The 20,463-nt window shown below is 39.7% G+C and overlaps 1 long non-coding RNA gene across 2 annotated transcripts in view; it reads left to right on the top strand.

Annotated features, from left to right (window-relative positions):
• The window catches only part of LOC125149096 (uncharacterized), a 30,853-nt gene extending 11,354 nt beyond the window's left edge, over positions 1-19,499 (top strand). Inside the window, exons 2-4 of one of the 2 annotated variants that reach the window (XR_007145807.1) lie at positions 4,073-4,229; positions 13,851-13,916; positions 18,649-19,499. This is a non-coding gene — a long non-coding RNA (uncharacterized LOC125149096). Of the gene's footprint in view, positions 1-4,072; positions 4,230-13,850; positions 13,917-14,790; positions 15,015-18,648 lie in introns of those variants that run through there. The other variant, XR_007145808.1, reaches the window with a different exon arrangement.
• The last annotated feature ends 964 nt before the right edge of the window (positions 19,500-20,463 follow it).

Below are 20,463 nucleotides of genomic sequence, written 5' to 3' on the forward strand. Positions count from 1 at the left end.
TAAACTCAACAGAAAATAAGCAAACAATCCAACTGGAAAACAGACCAAAGATTTGAGCAGAGATTTTATCAGATGCTATAACAAATGTCAAGTAAGCGCATGAAAAGATCTTCAATATTTTTAGCCATTAGGGAAATGCAAACAAAAGCTATAAGGAGATGCTAGGTATCTAATACCTAATTAGGACAGCTGAATTTTTTTTTTAGTGATAATACCAAGTGCTGGGGAGGATACAGACAACTCTGTACTATTTTTGCTACTTCTTGTGAGTCTTAAACTATTTCAAAATAAAAAAAAAAATTTATAAAAGGTGGTGAGAGAGGAAGCCTGATTGCAGAATTGACCAGAGAAAGGGAGGGGAGGAAGTGGAGTAAATGAGTGACAATCACTCTGGAAAATTATCTGACTGATTGTCTTCATAGAACATGGTCCTGAACAATGGAATTTGTCTGGGCAGGCAAATCCCCAAGCGGGGAAACAGCAGCCTGTGTGGGCTTAGCACAGTGCTAAAAGGCGTGAACTCTGGGGCCAACTTCTCAATTGTGATACTGACTAGAACATTTACAAATTGTTTGACCTTAAGAAACAAATGTGTGCCTCCATTTGTTCCTCATCTGAAAACAGGAAAATCCATTTTGAGTGTCATTTTGAAGATTAAATAGAAAACATTGCACACGTAGCATTATAAATGTCTCATCCTTGTTTACCTTTGTAATTGTGATTATTCTAATTCACCTACATTTTGCCTAGGATTGGCAACTCTCAGAGATCCTCATTCATTTGTTTCTTCCTCTCTACTCCCCATTTTCAAATCCTCTCTCATTACATCGCAATCCCTATCCCCACCTGCATTTACTACATACACTGCTGCTATTCTATATGATTTACACTTTTTAGTGTTTTTTAAATTTTTTATTCTAAACTCAAATGCATTGGATTTTTTCAAATGTAATGATCTAAAACTGACCTTTTAAAAATATTCGATTTTAAAATCCATTTTAAGCCAATTATATTACATCATTATATACCTGTGGGTGAATCCACATCAAATTGGTAGAATTAATAACACATTATAAATATAATGAAAAAAAAATATTTGCCTGACATGATTACACTACGAGAAAACAGATTATATGATTGTGTGCTGACCTTTTCTGTAAGAGGTGAAATTATTTTCTTGGTCCATCAAGGACTTACTTTTCTTATTAACAAAAAGCATTCCTTTTTTTCCTCCAAGGCCCCAAACCCTCAGGACCCGTTAAGCATGATTTAAGTTGTCAGCAGATTAATTCAAACTTTCACCAATAAATTATTCATATTTTTTCCTCCAATAATGACTAATAAAATACGTAGGAAATGTGGAGTGTGTTCACATTTTGACAGTCATTTTTATTAGAACACTGAAAGCACATATTCTTAAACATTTATCACTAGGCTACATTAAAATTGGTAGCAGACAGAAGAAATGAGAGGAGACTCATTATCTAAATTCCTGAAGAACAGAATGATGTGGTTGTGACCTTTAATTAATATCATGCTCCACACACGGGAAAATCTGACAGATATGCCTTATATTGTATAAGCTGCAGCTAAGTGTTTATTAAACCAACAGTAAAAACCTAAGTACATAAGGTGCTCGATCACATGTATTTAAACTTTCTGATCTTTGACCGAGGGAAAACTACATTCTGAAGGACAGATACACTGAAGTATGCATAGAATATGAAATGTTGTACTTTTCCTCACTTTGTAGAATTTTTTCTTTTTTTTTCTTTTTTTTTTTTTTTCAAAGTTTTTATTTATTTTTGGGACAGAGAGAGACAGAGCATGAACGGGGGAGGGGCAGAGAGAGAGGGAGACACAGAATCGGAAACAGGCTCCAGGCTCCGAGCCATCAGCCCAGAGCCCGATGCGGGGCTCGAACTCACGGACCGCGAGATCGTGACCTGGCTGAAGTCGGACGCTTAACCAACTGCGCCACCCAGGCGCCCCTGTAGAATTTTTTCATTACTACCTTCTCTGAAGTAAAAATAACTAGCTGTTCCCAAACATGGGCTGGTTTTATGAAGTGATCTTTCATCATTTCAAGGCAGATGGCCCATGATCTCAACTGACCTAAAGCAGGTTACCACTCAGCTACCAAACATGGGGGCCAACCGTTCAAGTAGAGCAACTCCGGGGAATATTAAAAGATATCTGGACAAAGTCTTTATTTTTCCCCTTAGATGAATCTACCATATTTCAAGGTTCGAGTGGGGGGAGGGGGGTGGAGGAATAAGTCAAAGGACTGCTCCTATGTCTGGCAAGCAAGCACCGTATGTTAACGAATGTCTAACTATCAGGTTATCTTGCAGATTAGATCCCTTTCCAACCTAAAAATGTGGTATTGAACAAGAAAAGGCTAACTGGTAGAGACTCGTGTTTAAGTAAAAGTTTTTCCTTAAAGAAAAACTCATTTGGGACACCTCTGGATGATTCAGTCGGATGAGTATCTGACTCTTGATTTCAGCTCAGGTTATGATCCCAGGGTCATGGGATCGAGTCCTGAGTCAGGCTCCTTTCTCAGCATGGAGCCTGCTCGAGATTATTTTCTCTCTCTCCCTCTGCCCCTCTCCCCTGCTCACATGCGCTCTCTCTCTCTCTAAAATAAAATAAAAATAAAGAAATAAATTTTGATGAACTTTGAGTTCTCAAAGTACACACCAACATGTAAGTACTAAACAGTTTACATTGAATGCAATACATAGGGGGAAGATACTTTATCAAGGAGAATCTCAAAAGAAAAGTATCGTCCAAATATTTTGTTAGCAGGGACACTTTACATTTTATTTATATGTGTTATATCTATCCATATTTACCGTATTAGAATTCAAAACAGAAATGTTCTTAAGCGTTTATTTAAAATAACAACAGTAAATCCATTACATGTTAACATAAATAATGTGTTTTTATGAAAAATAACTATATTTTCCAAGACAAAAAATATTTAGAGAGAAGAGTAGCATTGTTTCATCACTTTGCAAATCTCCTTAAGATTTGACTTCTGATAGAAAACATCTGGATTCTTAAAACTGCTCTTCATTCTGTCTTTGGCAATATGTTGTTTTAGTCGAAGTATGGAAGAAAATTCTGCATCTCACAGATACGCATTTTAAAGGATTAATTTCAAAATCTTTTCAGATAATTATGGATATTTTTCTCTGATATGATGCCCAAATTTAGCAAGCGCTAGTTTCTTAAACACTAGTTGCCAGGTGGAATATGAAACCATGTCAGTGAACATTTCTGCTGTTAAGATTAAAATCCGTTGGTCTATCTTGCCCTTTGAATATATAACATAATTTTGTAATATCATGCACTGCTCATTTGGAAACTATTATTAGCTGAATTATGCAGATCTTCCAAATATTGACACATTTTATTTTGTGACATTTATGAAAATAAGATTTGTTAATATCACCACTGATCTCATCAAAAAAGTATTGGAAAGTTGTCGTGCTCTTAGTAGCAGATTCCAGTTTCCCCAAATTCTAATTTGCACTTGAAAGACTGGGTTTTTGCATTGTCAACAATGACAAATGTCCACTATTTTTCTTAAGGTGACAGATTCACTCATTCATTTTTGAGAAACACGTATGCCAAGTTACCCAAATCTAAATAACTATATTTGTCCAATAGTCATTGTTTAAAGTAAAAGGGTATACCACCGAAAATGAAGAAGTATAGTTCAGTTCACAACTCAATCACAGGAGTGCTTTTCCTCAGGCCAAACACAATTCTTCAATATGCAACAGAAATATTTTTTGTGTTTCCCAGCTGACCACATAAATGTGTTCTCAAGGGTCACAATTTAATAAAAGGAATCATTTTACTTCATTATTGATTGAGTGAAATCGATCATTCTTTTACTGGGAGTGTCCTTTGCACCATTGAAGCAAATGCCTACACATTGATAAAGGCAAACAATGCCTTGGTGTTGTTAGGGAAATGATTTTATCAGAGTGTTATGTTGTACACTTGAAACTAATACGGTGTTATACCCCAATTTAAAAAAATGGTTTTGACCTCACAGACTGAAAGGGTCTCGGGGACCCACAGTGGTCAGCAGACCACATTTGGAGAATCATGAACAGATGAAGAGTTTAAACTGATGGAATTGATGTGCGCAGATCTGTGCCCTGGAAAAACTCACAGGATAGACGGGCAAGGACTGGAAGACAGAAAATAAGGTAGGACTCAGGATTTGGTGTCCTGACTGACTGTCCACTATTGTCCTTGTACTCAAACCCAGGCCTGAAGTCTCTGATCTGCATGATCCACGTCTTCTAGTTCTTTGTTCCCAGGTGTTTCTTTTGGACAGCCATGGTAGTTGTAAAGGGCATGAACTTTCTAGGAGAACAGACTTGTGTTGGCATCCCACCCCTACCCTTAGGTGTGAACTCCCATTCTAGGCTTCCACTTTCCCATCCATGATATAAAGATAATACTAGGACTGAGATGATTGTGAAAATGAAATAAATTAAGATTCATAAAATGCTTAGCATAGTGCCCAGAATATCATAAGCATTCAGTAAAAGTTAAATATTATTATTACTGTAGCAGTTCTTTATGAGTGGTAAGTTAATGGCATGTATGGATCTGCTCTCTTCCCTGAAGCCCTGAAAACAGCCAGCTTCCCTCTTTAGTCACATCTCGTATTCTGGATCTCACCATCTGGCCCACAATGCTGAACTGCTATATTGTAGTTTCTGCTGTGAACCAAACCTCTCTGTCCACTGTGCCTCCACTCTGTCTCCTCTGCTTGTATGATACCAACTTCTCTAAGAAGCTTTTCCTCACCAGTCTCTGGTCCACGCCGAACAGGTATCACCTTCTTCTCACTCCCAACGTATATATTCCTATGGCTGCAGTGCCACATTGCTGTAACTAACTGTTCATGTACCACTTAGAAGGATGTGCTTGTAACCCCAGGACCAGTGACAGTGTACGTGTATAACAGTCACTCAATAAATGTGCGTGGAATGAGGGAATGAATCAATTACCTATCAGCCAGGTTTAGAAATTGCTACTAGTATCTCGCATGAGAGGCAAAGCCCCCTGTGTATTCTCATCCCAAGTGTATTTGTAAGGTGAGCAGGCCACCTGCCACCATCCTTCTCTCTACATCTTCTCCTACCCTCCCATCCCCCAAACCTAGAAGAACATCCTCCTACATTGGATTGCGGTGTTTGGACCATCAAACCCACACTTGCTACTGTGTCTACTGCCTCCAACCTTGCTCTGTCTCCCCTGTGACTGACAGGGGAGCTACTTCCCACCCGACTCCAGCCCATCCCATTTTACAAGGGCTGAGCTCTGCTCTCCTTCACCCCTACCTTGCTTCAAGCAAGATCCTTGGCATAGACCTCGACCTGAGCTCTCTCGTTCTTTCATCTCTTTACTTCCAAAGCTGAGTGTTCAGCCCCATGTTCTTTCTGATCAAATGTTCCACCATTCTGGACAACAGACCACAACACGTTATGGTCCTAGTTGGCATGGCATTTCCTTTGAGTGTTGGTAACTTTGTTCTCAGTTCGCAGAGTCGTTGCTAGATTCACTTCCTATGTACATAGTTGGGGGTCCTTGACTCACAACACCTATCAAGGTGGCCCAGATAGCCTAACCTCCTGCTGAAGCCAAAGCCTTGCACTTGTCAACGGTGATAGAGCACAAGGCATCTGTTTAGCCCGATATGTACCAGCTTGTGGCAAACGCACATCAATAATGTCAGTGCAATATGAAGCTTAAGAGTATTTGGAGAGCATCTATCTCAAACTGGGGTGTGATGTACCCACATCAGTTGATTTGAAGATGTAAGTAGGGTCCAGAGTTTGATTCCTAGTGAAAACTGAAATACAGTGGTAGTGCTTTTCACACCAACCAATGTACTCTAGTCTGAATAACAGATTCCTCAGATTAATAGTTTGGCTCGCTCCTGCCCCGAATGTGCTGATTGGCCCACTTTCATCTGATCATTCGTCAAGGCACAAATACAGATTATGGTCTGGGTTTTGTTTTGCCTCTTAACAAAAAATCATACCAGAAAGGTAACTGAAAGAAATGTTAGCTTTGCCTTCGAATTAGATTGAGCTTTGTTTATTGTTCTTTTGAAGGCATATTAACCATGACTCATTTGTCCTCTGCTTTCTAAGCGGTTCTATGGGTGATAACAGAGAGGATGAGCCTCAGACCTGGACTGTGTTCAGGAGACAGTTTGGGGGAAATTGTCGTGACAGTGCAGAGAAGTTCCTCCAGGCTTGCTATGATGACACAGAGTGCTGGCAGGACTACTGACTCCCCAGTGATCTTTCTGATTTGAGAAAGTAGATAATGAAGCAGATCTGTCCACTGACCACCATGCAACCAGACCAGGACAGTCAACTTTAACCACAGCTAATGGCTCATATAAATTGGCTTCATGCTAACCAAGGATCTAGAAGAGATTCAGTTCATTTCATAGAGTTTATATTTGCCAAAGTATACTCAGTGCTCCTGAGTATTTGTAGGGATCTCCATCCCACATCTGTAGCCACTTAGAGACACTGTGAAGGGGAGGCTAGCTTCTTTCCACATGAGAAGCATGGCCTGCCTAAGCGATTTACATTTGGGACAAATCTATCTAGCAGCCTTCATGTTTTAAAGGACTACTCAAAAACCCTTCTCAGGGGTTCCCATTCACTTTTCTAACCAAGCACAGCCAACCATTTCTTTCAGCAGCTGGTGAAGTTTTGTTCAGCATCTAATTTTATGGTGGAGTCACTAGCCCCTCCTTTGAAGTCAGATGACCCTTCTTCTCTATAAACATCTGAAGGATCCCCATTGTATTATAACTCACTGACTTGGGGTCTTCTCTCCTACTCTCACAAGCAACATGCAGGCAAAAACTGTGGAACTTGACTTCGTATTATCCACAGTGCCCAGCCGAATGCTTCACTCATAAAAGATACCAATAATAGATCCACATAACTGATGAATAGACAGACTTCAAGCAATGGAAAACCTAATGCTTGATGGGTGGTAGTGAAAACTGCCAATTTTAGAAATCAGAAGAAAGGATTCTCCTTTTCCTACACACACACACACACACACACACACACACACACACATCACGCACATACACACATTTTCTATTGTTATTGCTATTGTTTAGTCAGAATATCTTACCACAATTGTGTGCCTGTACTATATCGTCAGAATACGTATGTAATTCGAAAGTGGTTCAGACAAAAAATTTTGTTTTAAGAAGTTTTCTGGACAATTGATGTCATGCTCCTCACTTTAGACTTTGGTGTTTATAAAATTTCAGATAACCAGAAGTTTCAACATGGTTATCACATTAACACAAGACCTTGCTCATGTATTATCAGCAATAATTTCCTTGAATCTCTACAAAATGTGTTCTTTATTTTAATGTTTTTTAATTTTTGAGAGAGAGAATGGTGCAGAAAGTGTGTGCTCATGCACAGGAGGGGGAGGGGCAAAAAGAAAGGGGGACAGAGGATCCAAAGCGGGCTCTGTGTTGTCAGCAGAGAGCCCGATGCAGAACTCAGGAACCTTGAGATCATGACCTGAGTGAAATCAGATCCTTAACCAACTGAGCCATCCAGGCGCCCCTACCAAATGTGTTCTTTAAAAAGGAAGGAAGGGAGGAAGGAAGGAAAGAAGGAAGGAAAGGAGAGAGGGAGGAGAGGGGAAGGAGGGAGGAAAAATGAAAGAAGGAGAAAAGAAAACTTAATCATACTAATTATTAAAATAAAACTTGTCTATTTCCAACCTCATCATACCAGAAGGATCCCAACCTTCAAAGCTAGCTTATTTACTTATTCTAAAATAAGAATATTAATGCCCAGCACTGCTAATTCTTCTCTAAACAAATCCCTGTCTGGCTATATGCATATGACTCATATTCTTTCCTTCCTCTAGTGATCCAAGAAACATGTTTATTCTATTCCTTCACATCTACATCTGGGAGTCTTATTAGCAAAAGTAAAAAATAAATAATTTAGCTCAAATAGCTCAGCTTAGCAAATCTGTCTTCCCTTATAAATTCACACTTACTCTCCAGCCCTCTGAAAACGCTTCATAGTTGTTTAAAAGGCTTTGGCAATTTTGGACATTCTAATTTGTTGAATAATCTTTAAATATTCTCATTTTATATAAACACCTAACATCAAGTTGGAACAAAAATCTTAAGGGGTACCTGGGTGACTCAGTTGGAAAAGCATGCAACTCTTGATCTCAGGGTCATGAGTTCGAGCCCCACATTGAGTGTAGAGAATACTTAAATAAATACAACTTAAAAAAGTCTTAAGAAGTGGGAAACAATGGTATAAGGGATACCACGAGTGCCCCATAAATATCCCCTTGATCTTACCACCTTGGTACATGCAGGCCAGACTTCAACACCCACCACCCAGCACCTGCGTTACCTTCCTTGGGGGCTTTTTCTAGCCACTTTGCAGCCGATCAAAAATGCCGGGGAATTAGCATGCTTCAGTAGGAACTGTCCACCAGTGCGGAAGGGAGGTAGTAAGTAAAATCCCAGACTCCTTAGCCAAGAGGGGGTGAGATAATACTGAAAGGTGTGTTCTACATAGGCTCCCTACAGAGATCCCTCAGTGGATTAAGCCCAGCAGCCCACACTGGTGTCTGGCCAAACATACATTTTGTGGACTGGCTTCCCTCCCTGTCTTACTGCCCAACTCTCCTATTTATATTTGCTTCACCTTCCCAAACAAACTTTTTGCACTCCAATCTGTTTCTCAGAGTCTACCTCTGTGAGAACCCAAATTAAGACACTCAGTGAGATAAGAAGTCCTGAAAAGAAGATCCTCAGGCTGGGACTCTAGAGTTGAGTGAGACCAACCAAAAGACCCCAAAGGCTCCATTACTGGTAGTAAGTAGAGTGGTAACAATCCCAGGCATGCTGTGGTAACCCCATTACTAAGACGCTCACCTGTGATAAACTGGAGCACAGTGCATGTGAAAGAGGATGTCTTGGATTATGCGCTATCTCCAGCATTTGGGAGACTTGAAGGTAACCGGAATCAAGTGTGATGAAATCAGCATGTTGGTGTTAAGTGCAACTGAAGCTCTAAGGAAAGAAAATGACCCGCACACTCACGCTCTTACCAATTCAGCCCCTATATTCCTTTTCCTGACGGCATTCTCTGACCACTGAAGCCACTTTGCCCTCCTGAGTAGTAGGCAGAAAGTGCTGGGATTTAATTACCTCCAGAAACGGCATGCAACATATGAGCAACAGGAATTGGCATATAAATACCCCAGCTCCCTTACTTCTTGGATGAGATGACTCTGAGACACATGTTTCATGCTGGCTCCCAGCACTTCTTCATTCACCTTAAGCTCCAGTAGCCCGTAGTGATGACTGGCTTGATAATATACTTCTCATCGGTTGGCTTCCATCCCCGTCTCACTTCCCAGTGTTTGTTTTATGTCCTACTGAAACTCTTGTTCTTGTCTCAAGGTCTACTTTGGGAGACACCCAAACTAAATCAAATGGTTTTATCCATCGTTAAGGTGACTTCAGTGTGGTAGCTGAAGAACGAGGTAAAGCCATGAGGAATGTGCAGAATCCAATCAGATAGCATTTAAATATTTATAAGAGTTTAAGCCCTGTCAGGTTAGAAAAATATGAAATAAATTCAAAACAGGATCAAGAGATGAGATTAGTTGAATCCTGTCAACTGGTAAAGCTATTGCAAGGAAGAAGAATCAGATTTTGTACAAACTGAATCTTAGGGACTTGAGTGGGCTAAGAGTCTACTTTTTGTCAGGACCTAGTAAAGCCACTATACAGAGAACTCATGCTGCTCCAAGGCCTTGGCAGTGTCTTAGGACAATAAACCTCCTTTGATCCAAATAAAATTACCAGCAGATATGCAACCTATCCATCTGAGAAGGTATTAAAAGAGTAACCCCAATTTACTGGGTAGAAATTTCCCCCTTTGTTCTCCCCTCCCCCCTCGGGAAAAATTTAGATTAAAGGAGAGAGATGAAAAAGAAAATTAAATATATAATATTCTTATATTAAATGTTAGAAAAGCATATGCATAATTGGCATTAAGAGTATACTCATTAAGAGAATAAAAGATCAATTGAGTTCAAAATGGCAGTGTAGAAAGATCCTGAACTCACCTCCTCTCACGGACACAGTAAATCTATAGCTACATATGGAGCAATTCCCTCTGAAAAAGACATGAAAATTAGCTGGACAACTCCTCCACAGCAAAGGTTAAAAGGGTCACATCAAGACTGGTAGGAGAGGCAGAGATACAGTCTCAGCAAACCACCGCCCCCTCCTTTGGCATAGCTACACAATTGGGAGGGATCTCACACATAGAGAACTTCTTCCTGAGGAACAAGGGATTGGTATCCCACAACAGGCCCCACAACTTTTGGGACCTGAACAAGAGACACAAGTCCCCCAAATATCTGTCTTCAAAAACCAGCAAGGCTTACCTCTACAAGAACTAAAGGGGTATAGGGAACTGAGATTCTGCTCGTCAAGGACTCATACACAGATTTACTTGCCCCAGGACCCAGTGCAAAAGCAGCAGTTTCAAAAGCACCTAGACTATATGTGAAGGAGATTCACTTGTTAATCTTAAAGAATATGCTGGAGGAATGGGGCAATTAGGACTCTGTCCAGGGGCAGAGGAGATAGTGGACACCATTTTTGTGCTCTCCCTCTATCTTGTTGGTGCTGAATTGCACTCTCCTACTGCTCCACTAAAGCCAGCAGGCATGCCCCATCCCTGCACTCCTATTTCCTTGCTAAAACCAACCAACATGCCTCTGTCCTGCACTCTTCTGACTCTCCAAAGCTAGCAGGCATGTGAAGTACACACAGGGGGTGCACCTTGATTGCCTGGCTCTGGTGGCATGGAGGGCTGATGTTTCTGGGCCTCACAGAACTGAAGGAATCAGAGAAACAGTTCTTGGCAGGTTACCACCCCCTTCCTCCCCCCGGGAATAGAGAGCAGACTGAACCACACCCCATCTTTCCTATGAAAAAGGCCTCTTTACTTGTCCTGGAGCTACAGCATCAGGAATAGGCTTCAAATTTTTCACACATCTAGAGACTACAGAGGTGCTCTCAGGAAACATAGGCCAGGAGATGTCATCTTTGTGCTCTCCCTTGGCCTCACTACAACTTACTGGTACCTCCCAGAAAGGAGCTTTTGCACTCACCTGGAGACCCAATGGTTTCAACTGTCACCCACATTTCCTAGTCTGGAGACCAGCAGGGTTTAGGGCTGTGGTCCCACAGGACTATATATATGCAGACTTTAAAAGATGCTGCCTGAGGGTCTGGCTTTCAATCAGCCTGAATCTAGGTACTGACTGAGATCCAACCCTTCCCTTTGGAACACTAAAAGGTCTTGACACACCCTCAACAACAGGAAGCTATCAAGAATAAATCAGGCTGCTTAGACAGTCACAAAGTTTCAGGAGACAACCAAGAGCTAGAACAAGGTTGAATGATAAGTTTCATCTCCTATCCAGGGCCACTCCCTTAAGACTGGGAGAGGTAACTGTTTTACCTAATATATAGGAACAACAAAGTCAAGCAAAGTGAAGAAACAGATGAATATGCTCCAAATGAAAGAAAAAGATAAAAAACTCAACAACAACAATAAAACTTGAAAGAAACTGAGGTAAGTTCCTTACCTGATAAAGAATTCAAACTGATAGTCATAAAGATGCCCACCAAACTTGGGAGGAGAATGGATGAACACAGTGAGAATTTCAACAGAGATAGAAATCATCAGAAAGTAACAGAAGTCACAGAGCTGAAGAATACAATAATGGAATTGAAAAATACACTGTAAGTGTTCACCAGCAGACTAGATGAAGTAGAAGAAAGGATCCGTGGGGTGCCTGAGTGGCTCAGTCGGTTAAGCATCTGACTTTGGCTCAGGTCATGATCTCACGAAATCATGAACCCTGAGCACAGGCTCTGTGCTGACAGCTTGGAGCCTGGAGCTTCCTTCAGATTCTGTGCCTCTCTCTCTCTCTCTATCTCTCTCTGCTCCTCACCAGCTGACATTCTGTCTCCCTCTCTCTCTCTCAGAAATAAATAGAACATTAAAAAAAAATTTTTTTTTAAAGAAGAAAGGATCAGCAATCTAGAGGACAGGGCAGTGAAACTCACCCAATCGGAGCAGCCAAAGAAGAAAGGAATTTTTAAAAATGAATGTAGCTTATGTGGAATCTGAAACACACACACACACACACACACACACACACACAAACAAAACTCATAGACACAGAGAATAGATTGGTGGTTCCCAGAGCAGAAAGGCGTCTGGGGTGGGTGAAATGGGTAGAGGGTGTCAAGAGGTACAAAATATGTATAAAATACATAAGTCATGGAGATGTAATGTATAGCATGATGACTATAGTCAATAATATTGTATTGCATATTTGAAAGTTGCTAAGAGAGTAAATCTTAAAAGTTCTCATCATAAGAAAAAAAAAAAGTTTTGTCCTATGGTGATGAGTCATAACGAGACTGACTGTGGTGATCATTTTACAATGTATACAATATTGAGCCATTACGTTTTACACTAAAACTAATATAATGTTACATGTTGATTATATGTCAATTAAAAAAATATTTAAAAAATAAATTTAAAAAAGGAAAAGTCTGATGAATCTTGTGATTCCTATTTGAAATGTATGATTAGGTAATTCACTTAGACTTGTAATTTCAAAGGGAAATACAAAAGAATTATGGGCTTATGAGCAATACTGAGATATTTAGAATAATATATATAAATTATTCATGTTTATAAATATGATTTAATACATTTTAAAAATAATTTGAATGCCTGGGAGGGTATCTGTTCTGATACTTTAACTGCTTTTTAAAAATCAAATATATTATGGGGCGCCTGGGTGGCGCAGTCGGTTAAGCGTCCGACTTCAGCCAGGTCACGATCTCGCGGTCTGTGAGTTCGAGCCCCGCGTCAGGCTCTGGGCTGATGGCTCAGAGCCTGGAGCCTGTTTCTGATTCTGTGTCTCCCTCTGTCTCTCTGCCCCTCCCCCGTTCATGCTCTGTCTCTCTCTGTCCCCAAAATAAATAAACGTTGAAAAAAAAAATTAAAAAAAAAAAATAAAAATCAAATATATTAAATTTATATCTATTCCTTGAAATTAATTTTCAAAATAGAGATTTATAAATAGAATAATTAGACTTACAAGTTTAAATTTTTTTAAGTTTATTTCTTTATTTTGAGAAAGAGAATGCATGCACGAGTGTGAGCATGAGCTGGGGAGGGGAAAAGAGACAGGGAGAGAGAGAATCCCAAGAAGGCTCCATGCTGTCAGCATGGAGTCTAATGTGAGGCTTGAGTCCACAAAACGTGAGACCATGACCCGAGCCGAGATCAAGAATCAGATGCTTAACCGACTGAGCCACCTAGGAGTCCCATGTTTAAATTTAAATCTTAAGGAAAAACTAGATTTGGATTCACAACTTGAATAAATTAAGTATTCGTTTCTAAAAATCAAAGCAAGTACAAATAGTCTTTTCCAGAAACAAAAGCTGCCTCCAAGGACAACCAAAAGACTCACCTTTTAAAAGGCTAGAATGCAGTAAGCCTATGTTTAAAACCACCATGTTACTTCTTATCTTAAAAGGGGGGAGTCTGGTGGCCACAAGCCCTCTGGATTACCAGTTCTTCACAATGATTTGTGTTTTCAACCTTTTCACCCTCTTATCTGAATTGTATCTGTGTACTGCCTGGTTCTTTCTGAAATTATTTTCATCTTCTTCCTGTCAGAGCCAGAACTCTCAGAGATGGTAAAATGACCTTCAGTTGGATTTCACAACTGTCTGTTCAGCCACGGTAAGTAGTCATGCTGATGACCTTTATACCTCAACCATTCACAAGGTAAAGAGAATGGAGAACTTTGGATCTCCATTGCTTCTTTCCCCACCCCCTTTAAAATAATCAGAATCATGTCCTTGGTCTATCCCTCCATTATTACGACTGACTGAATAGTCACAATTATATGAGGTAAAAGTATCAATTTCTTTAAATAAATAAAGACTACTTTACGTTCAGGATTTGAGGTATATGTCAAGATTTTCTCTTTGTTCTGCTTTACTGACTTACCTAAAACATCGTCTTACCTTATTAAATGGAATCTTTGGTGAATTTCCTAGAAATTTACAGGGCATATTCCAGCTAAATAAAATAAGTCACTACATTGTCCTATCTAACTAGGTAGTACTAAATAGCCATAGTTGTGTTTACATAAATGATCTTCTCGAAGAAAGTAAGAAAAATGCTTAGGCTTAAAATATGTTGGTTACGGGGCACCTGGGTGGCTCAGTCAGCTAAGCATTCAACTCTTGATTTCAGCTCAGGTCATGGTCTCATGGTTTGTGGGTTCAGGCCCTGAATCAGGGTGGGATTCTCTCTCACCCTCTCTCTCCACCCCTCCCCTGCTCCCGCTCTCTCACTCTCTGTCTCAAAGTAAATAAACTTAAAAAATTTTTTGCTGTTTACTGCCATGAATCAGTGAGGAAACTGAGATCACAAGACCCAAATATCCCATCTACCTGAGTCACTGCCGTTCTCTTATATAAAATGGAGGCAGCAAGCTGTTGATAATCCCCCATCTGCCGAAATCGGGGGGCTGCCAACCTCACCTGCAATCTCCCATCCCCAGAAATCCTATGACTTAAACTCAGAAATTTCGCTTTCACACTTTCAGGTCCCCAAACCAGATCCTACTCCTTAATTTTCAACACATGGGCCCACCGACTTCTCCAGGAAATTAAAGACCACCCCTGCTCTCCTCCTGCTCTTCTCCTGCACAGCCATGCAGCCAACATGTTTTGAGCATCTGCTATGTGCCAGGTGGTATGCTAGAAAGAATATGCCCGAGAGAAAAGTAAGACGTAGTCCCTGCCTTCCAGAAATGCATCGTATAGTGAAGAGGAGGATGTGGGAAAAAAATAACTAAAACAAAATATAGTAAGTGTAGCTGGATAAGATGGGACCATAATTCACAACAAGCAGAGATTTCTATAAACGGGAGTAGAAGGATAAGTTTTCCCTGAATTCATTCTACTTCTTGTATTCTAACTTGTCATTATTTCTCTGTTCATTGTCTATAACTTCTGCCTGATCCAGTTTAGGAAAATGTAAATGCAATATACAATCCAAACCATCTTAAAAATTCAAATTAATCTAATAAATTATAATAGTGCTTAAGACCTTAGTTCTTGGGATGGTTCGCTGCTCAATTATTTACAGTACAGTGTGAGTTAGGACAAAATAAATAGGATCTTTTCAAGACAGGGGAATCACAATGGCCTCAGTTAAACAATGATCATTTTTAGTGAGGAATATACATGAGAACAGAAAGATAGTCATGAATTGATGACCTTAACCTTGAACCAGCGTTTGAAAAAACTCTAAAATTGTATTCTATCTTTGCTAATGACACAGATCATAACTTCAGGCAATAAAACTTCATTTATCAGCCTTTCCTTTCTAGTCCACTCGAAGTCCCACCTCTACCAACTACTCTGTGACACCAAGCAAGCCTCTTAAATATTAAAAAGATCACAATAACCTGCATAACTCACAGAAATATTACTGGAATCAAATCACATAATATATCTAAATTTTTTTCAAGTTTTAAAAATACTATATATAGGCAACATATGATATTATTATTATTAATGTATTAGTCGTATGTTGGGATGCCTGTGTGGCTCAATTGGTTAAGCACCTGACTTCAGCTCAGATCGTGATCTCCAGTTTGTGAGTTCGAGCCCCACATCAGGCTCGCTGCTGTCCACTTGGGCCTGCTTCAGATCCTCTGTCACCTTCTCTCTCTGCCCCTCCCCCACTCACATCCTCCTCTCTCCCTCTCTCTCAAAAATAAATAAACATTGAAAACAATTTTAATGTATTAGTCATATGTACAAGAGCCTGAAATAGCATGATTGAGGGAATCGATTTTGAAACCATTTAAAACCAAAAGTAATACCAAACCGTAGAGTCCAAGAAAAAGAAAATAGACATTGCTGGGGCGTTTAGGTGGCTCAGTCAGTTGAGCGTCCGACTTCAGCTTAGGTCATGGATCTAACGGTTCATGAGTTTGAGCCCCGCATCAGGCTCTGTGATGAGAGCTCAAAGCCTGGGACCTGCTTCCAATTCTGTGTCTCCCTCTTTCTCTCTCCCTCTCCCCCTCACATTGTCTCTTTCTCTCAAAAATAAATAAACGTTAAAAAAAAATCTTTTTTAAATAGACATTGAAAATGTATCAGAGTCTTTGAAAGGAGAAGATTTGCTCCTATTTTCATTATGGAGAACCAAGTGTTCTCTATCAGTCAAGTTTGTATCAGTCTTTAAATATTTAGTACAGCAGGGCCAGGTTCTAGGTTATTGATTTCTTCTTGGACCCTTCCAGAAATGTAGAGGCATCCAGGTCACCATATGATCCCAGGGGTATATGGCACATCCCTCCAAGTATCCTGGTCAGTTGCACTCCATCTCCCTTAAAAATAAATTTTATACAGTCAAAAACATCGTATTTTTTTATCAAGTCTAAAACATTACTGAACATAAGACACATCATTGTTTGTTTTTTATTTTTTAATGTTTTATTTATTTTTGAGAGACAGAGAGTGAGTAGGGGAGGGGCAGAGAGAGAGGGAGACACAGAATCCGAAGCAGGCTCCAGGCTCTGAGCTGTCAGCATAGAGCCCGATGTGGGGCTCAAACCCACAAACCATGAGATCATGACCTGAGCAGAAGTCCAACACTTAACCAACTGAGCCACCCATGTGCCCCAGACATCACTGTTTTTTATATATGCTACAAAAGAAAGCTCTATTAAGTTATGACATGCCGTGACACATCCCAATTTCAGAGGTTTTAAAATGCAAAAAAGTTTTCCTTAGAATCAATGAATATAGTAAATTGCTTCCTTATAAAAGTAATCCATATTTGTTGAAAAACTGGAAAAGACAACATATTCACAGAAACATGGTTGTACCTAACAGAAGAATGAGATGAAATAAATAGTTTGTGTAACTGAAAATCCAGAGGAAGGATGGAAGTTAGAGTTGGTTTAATTCAGGGACTGAAGGCCATCTCTGTTCTGCCTTCCATGGGGTCCATCTTGCAGTTTCCCAGCTGTACTCCCACTCCACCCTGGAGTTATAGCTGCTGTCCTAGCATTCCGAGCAAGAATTCCAAAATTCGCCTGCACTCCTGGGGCACTGAGGCCACCTCACCCCCCTGAACAGTGGTTGTTGGGAAGACGAAAATGTACATGAAAAGCTCATGGCCAGCCTGGGAAAGGACGTAACACCCACCTGGAAAATCTGCCTATTTCTAGAAAGAAAGAGGGCTGGGAATTGCTTGAAAGCTATGATGGGTAATCTGATGTGTCCTCTTGTCTAGGCTATGATGCTCAGTTGTTTGGCCAAACACTAGTCTAGATGTTCCCATGAGAGTATTTTTCAGATGGGATTTAGATGGGATTAACCCTCCATAATGTGGGTGGGCTTCTTCCAACGAGTTGAAGGCTTCAAGAGAAATGACTGAGGTTTCCCAGAGAAGGAATTCCTCTCAAGACTGCAACATCAACTTTTGCTTGAATATTCAGCCTACGGGCTAGCCCTCTAGATTTCTGACTTGCCAGCCTCCACAACCATCCTACAATTGTGGGAGCCAATTCCATAAAATCTCTTTCTCTGTCTCCTCTCTGTCTCCTCTCTGTCTCCCTGGCTGTCTCTATATCTATATATGGATATAGATCAAACTGAAAACTACGAAAATAGAAATTCCCTGTAATCCAGAAATACCGCCACTTTAAAGTATTTCCTCCAATTTTATTTTCTTATTTACTTCCCTATGCATAGAAACATATGGAAACATTTTATTCAAATGACATCATACTGGATATATAAGAATCAAACTTTTGAATCTTGTTTTTTGTCCCTTAAGATATTAAAGTATGATTTTTTCCATGCTCTTAAATATTTGAACATTTTTTTAGCAGTTACCAAATAATCCATCAAATAACTGAACTATAATATGTTGTATAATATGTTAATTATTTGACTATATCTGGGCTTTTTGATGAGTTCATTGTATTCACAGCACTTTCTCCCCACATGTAAAGCCATCTAGGTGCTGTCTCTGGGATCTGAGGTCTCTAGAAGTCAGGATCAAAAGTGTTGCATTTAATGGCAGATGTACACTTATTTCCAAACTCATCAAATTGTATACATTAAATATGTACAGTTTTTTGCATGTCAAAAAAAAGTGTTGCACTTGGTTCCATTTGGTGCTGGCTAGAGTTTGTCACGAATAAAGAGCTTATTCCCAATTCAGAATTTAGCCAGAGTGAGTCTGACCTGGCACCAAAAAAATACCACAATTCTGTAGATAACCACGAAAATCTATACCCACCATAAAGGTCCTTGTGGCAGTGATGTGGGCTCCTGGTCCCCGTTTCTGTATCATCATCACTATGAAGAGCATGCATCTGTTTGCAATTAACATAGCAATGTTTTTGACTTGTCCAAAATTTGTTTAATCCTCTAAGGTCCTCAAAAGAATGAAAATAAAGAAAATAAGAGGAGGAAGAAGACTTGTGAACGGGCCTTATGGAATCTCAATGGGAGCATATTCTGCCCTCTGCGTCTACTCATTTACACTACGAATTATGAGATAAAACTAAACGTGCACTCATGAGTGGTGAACAGAATGGACGTTCTTGGAGAACAAAGAGACACATGGTAGCATGGCAAAACACATTAGTGTTTCTCAAAGCACAATTGACTGGGGAGTTTCAGGGCCTGACTCTCCTCCCACCGCAGATCTCACTCCTCATCATTATCCTCACTGACAGGGGGCCTTGTCCGAGTCCCCAGAGCCAATGACAGCTCCCAGCAGCTGGATTTCTCGGAGACAGTTAAGTGGCATTTTTTTCCCAATTACTCTTCTCAGACTTTAGATGAGGAGAAAAAACGTTTTGTGAAATGGTTATGGTAATGGCAAGAATGAGTTTGTGGATGTGGTTAAATGCAATTTTAGCAACGCCTTGAAATGTACCATATGCTGAGAGCTTCTCTGGTACAGGCAGCTATTATCTTTAAGCTGATTTCTTGGTCTCGTGTTCTATTATTTCAATATATTTTATAGATTTCTCTTTTATTTATTTCCTTTTTGCCATATTCTGGAAATAACTGTTCCTTATGAATGCTAGCTTTTAATTTTAAGACTAAACTTAAACCTTCCTACCTAAATATTGCTGGGGGACTCCGTAAGATGTGTTTTCAGTCTTAAGAAAACCTATCAGCTGAAAGAAGATTAAAAGATTTTTTTCTCCTAGATGCTGAAAAATTAAAATTTGTTGTGTATGAAAGTCACTGTCTCCTAATAAACTTATATTAAGCTGAATTTTTTTTTCAACGTTTATTTATTTTTTGGGACAGAGAGAGACAGTGCATGAACGGGGGAGGGGCAGAGAGAGAGGGAGACACAGAATCGGAAACAGGCTCCAGGCTCTGAGCCATCAGCCCAGAGCCTGACGCGGGGCTCGAACTCACGGACCGCAAGATCGTGACCTGGCTGAAGTCGGACGCTTAACCGACTGCGCCACCCAGGCGCCCCTAAGCTGAATTTTTAATAAAATTAATGGAGTTGCTAAATTACAGAGAAATAATATAATATAATATAATATAATATAATATAATAATATAGATTTTTAAAATGGAAAGATAATTCAATTGAGACATTTCTGATTCCATTCTGCTTATTTATGTATTCATTTGATTATTCAAAAATATTTCTTTATCATCTGTCATGTCCCAAACACAGTTCTACACACTAAAAATAGAAAAGTGACACAAAATGGACAAAAATCCTTGCCCTTATGGGGCTTACATTCTAGTGGGCAGAGACATGTCTTTGCACTAAAATTAATTTCATTTTAATAAAGGAGACAATGCATAAGTGCTTGAGATATTAAATAATGAGCTGCCACAAGACCATGCTGTAAGAAATTTCAAATTTTAAATAAATACTTATTTGGTATTAATTACAAAATCTTATTCATGAGATAAATGGTTAGAAATAGAATTGTACGGGTGCATCTGGGTGGCTCACCCAGTTAAGCGTCCGACTCTTGATTTCAGCTCAGGTCATGATCTCATGGTTGTGAGATGGAGACCTGAGTCAGACTCCGCACTGAGTGTGGAGCTTGCTTGAGACTCTCTCTCCTCTACCTCTCTTCCCGTTTCTGTTCTCCCTCTTTCAAAAACTAAAAAACTAAAACTAAAATTAAAAACAAATAGAATTATAAGGAGTCTGAAAATTAAACAGGTAAATTATCTGTAATTCTTAGTAAGTGCAAGGT

This window comes from Prionailurus viverrinus, chromosome D3 (assembly GCF_022837055.1).
Source record: "Prionailurus viverrinus isolate Anna chromosome D3, UM_Priviv_1.0, whole genome shotgun sequence".
NCBI classification, from domain to species: domain Eukaryota; kingdom Metazoa; phylum Chordata; class Mammalia; order Carnivora; family Felidae; genus Prionailurus; species Prionailurus viverrinus.